Source organism: Aplysia californica, unplaced genomic scaffold, assembly GCF_000002075.1.
Source record: "Aplysia californica isolate F4 #8 unplaced genomic scaffold, AplCal3.0 scaffold00633, whole genome shotgun sequence".
NCBI classification, from domain to species: Eukaryota; Metazoa; Mollusca; class Gastropoda; order Aplysiida; family Aplysiidae; genus Aplysia; species Aplysia californica.
In genome coordinates this window covers 380,370-383,656 of record NW_004797903.1, presented here as the reverse complement: position 1 = coordinate 383,656, position 3,287 = coordinate 380,370, and the positions used below count along the sequence as shown (strand labels likewise).

The 3,287-nt window shown below is 44.2% G+C and overlaps 1 protein-coding gene across 1 annotated transcript in view; it reads left to right on the top strand.

Moving 5' to 3' along the window:
* Positions 1-983: 983 nt before the first annotated feature.
* Positions 984-3,287, top strand: part of LOC101849239 (monocarboxylate transporter 3) — a gene marked incomplete in the record, with an annotated part of 18,380 nt that continues 16,076 nt past the window's right edge. The window contains 1 exon segment of the mRNA XM_005107811.3: positions 984-1,231.

The following is a 3,287-nucleotide window of genomic DNA, read 5'->3' as shown; positions in this document are numbered from 1 at the left end:
AAACACATGCGCACTCTTTATCTATCTGTCACGTTTTTTCTCTCGCTCCAGTCCCCTCTCCAAACGCAGACACATTTTCTCTCTCTCTCTCTCTCTGTCTCTCTTTCTCCCACCCCCCTCTCTCCCAAACACACACGCGCCCCCTGCCATTAGTGCTATAGGTCGTGAGCGCCATTATAAGACAGGCCACCCAATACGCGCCTTGTGACCTTGTCTCTGCCCGCTCTAACACGCACACACACGCGCACTCACACAGACGCACGCGCGCACAAACACCCCACCGGCCGGCCCGACATCCCCAATATGAGCTTTCATCCCAGATTCTCTACAACCACTCGATCTTTGCTTTCACCTAACAATTCTATTTTTATCTTCTCGGATTCTTCTCAGACTCGAAACACGCAACAGTGCCACATACGCACTCACTAGATCTACTGCCCCTATAGATAATAATTCAACAAAACCTCCATAGCTATTCTTAATTTACAAAGTTTTAGTAGGTGTTTTACACAATAAGTCATACAAGTTCCGAAGATAAGAGGTGTTACAACAGAGTAACATACACAAAAAAAAAGGACGAGAGGTAGCCTAAGGACGATAGATGTTTGATAGAAAAGAAGTAGCAAACCACACCAGAGCACCAACCAACCGCCCACAGCTATTTTAAGCCAGTCTAAAAAATGTGTGCGAGCTCGGTCGTTGCACTTTTAGACTAGAGTCACTCTGGGAATGACGCCGTGAGTGAGAGAAGAACGAGTGAGGGCCAGAAAGAGGTATGACATGAAGAGGAAGAGAAAAGAGTGACGGTGGCAGAGAAAACAAACACCCTCTTGTGACGTTATAGGCTGATTGCGCGCGCGCGCGCGCGCGTGTGTGTGTGTGTGTGTGTTCGCGCGCGCGCGCGCGCGCGCTCGCACGCCGGTGGAACAGCCATGACCTTCGATGCGAAAAAAACCCATCTGAATAGGCCTAGGCAAGAGCGAGACAGCGAGGTCTATTCAGTTCAGTGGTTCACTGTTCACTGCAGTATGGTATAGGCCTAATCATGGGGTTCATCGGTCATCGTAGGCGCCTCTAGTCTGTGCGGAGTACCTCGGTAGATCTGGGCTTGTTGCGTCAGTCAACACTTTAATTGACAATGCTGTGTTGGGAACCTGCTGGTGTGTGTGTGTGTGCTCGCGCGCTTTGGGAATCTGTCAACTGATTTTGGAGGATTAGTGTCAATGTACATGTACGTATCGGTGTGATTTTGTCTTCTGTCGTGTGCTTTCGGTGAATCATTGTCAATGCAGATAATATCTTTTTTTGTTTGTTTTTGTAAGTGTTTTTCGGCGCTGAGCGCGCGGGACACATTAAACTTTTTCAGTTGGTAGGAAATTTTAAATTTTGCCCGGGTGGCGGCCGAAGCCTACTCTTATCGATTTTAGACACCCAAGGGATCTTAAACGTGCGCAGCTTGCACATGGGCCCTCCGAGATTTTTCGCCCTTGTCCGAGAAGGCTAGGTGTAGATCTTTTCCTACCAGAAGATCAGGGGTGTGGCTGAAAGACAGGGAGTAGCAGTAGAAAGGCTGTAGAAAGAATCAGGAGCCCAGAGGAGGGGTGCAAAGGAGATGGGGGCAGAAAGAGGAGACGAAAGCAGACGACAGAATATTACTAGAGAGCAGAAAAGGAGGTGAAAGGAGACAAATTTAGAGAAGAAAATTTTTTTGGTCACTACCCGGATTCGAACCCGGGACCTTTGATTGAGAGGCCAACACCTTAACCCCTAGGCCACGAGAGCCCCCAGATAATATCTAGTCTATCAATGTGTATAGATCTTTGAACTGGTGTGGCTTTGGTGAATTATTGTCAATGTATGTTTGGGCGTAATTTTTGTCTTCAGTAATGTGATTTTGTTGAGTTGCAATTATCGTGGATATAAAATAAACTAGTAACTAGTGCCAGGTTGTTATCTAAGTGATTTTGTGACTTATTATAAATATAAACTGGTGTGATTAATTGTGTTCTGTGTGAGGTGGGTGAGTTTGTGCAAGTATGAATAGGTGCCAGTGGGTGGCTGGCGGGTGCTTTGGTGTGATTTGCTGATTGCTCCTTCCTCGACGAATTATCTATTGTACTTATTTATCCTCTTCCTTTCTTTGTATGATACACTCTAGCAACACTCCTAATCTTTGTCAATTAATGGCCTATAATTATAATGTGTGCTGCAAGTGCCGTAAAACTCTCACTGAAACTATATCTAAACAAACTGGTGCCAAATTGTTTCATTGAATGTCATGTTGGGGAGTCATTGTAAAGCAAAACAAGACAAAACGAAACCAACAACAACAAACAACAACAAAAGCAACAACTTTCCCATGTAAACTTGACTACAGAGATCTGTCAGCATAAATGGCCTGTGGGTGGTTGGCAGGTGCTCTGGTGTGGTTTGCTCCTTCTTTCCTATCAAACATCTATCGTCCTTATCTGTCCTCCTACTTTCCTATCAAACATCTATCGTCCTGATCTCTCCTCCTTCTTTCCTGTCAAACATCTATCGTCCTTATCTCTCCTCCTTCTTTCCTGTCAAACATCTATCGTCCTGATCTCTTCTTCTTTCCTATCAAATATCTATCGACCTGATCTCTTCTCCTTATTTCCTATCAAATATCTATCGTCCTGATCTCTTCTCCTTCTTTCCTATCAAACATCTATCGTCCTTATCTGTCCTCCTTCTTTAATCTTATCAAACATCTATCGTCCTTATCTGTCCTCCTACTTTCCTATCAAACATCTATCGTCCTGATCTTTCCTCCTTCTTTCCTGTCAAACATCTATCGTCCTTATCTCTCCTCCTTCTTTCCTGTCAAACATCTATCGTCCTGATCTCTTCTTCTTTCCTATCAAATATCTATCGACCTGATCTCTTCTCCTTATTTCCTATCAAATATCTATCGTCCTGATCTCTTCTCCTTCTTTCCTATCAAACATCTATCGTCCTTATCTGTCCTCCTTCTTTAATCTTATCAAACATCTATCGTCCTTATCTGTCCTCCTACTTTCCTATCAAACATCTATCGTCCTTATCTCCCCTCCTACTTTCCTATCAAACATCTATCGTCCTTACCTCTCCTCCTACTTTCCTATCAAACATCTATCGTCCTTCTCTCCTCCTACTTTGCTATCAAACATCTATCGTCCTTACCTCTCCTCCTACTTTCCTATCAAACATCTATCGTCCTTCTCTCCTCCTACTTTGCTATCAAACATCTATCGTCCTTACCTCTCCTCCTACTTTCCTATCAA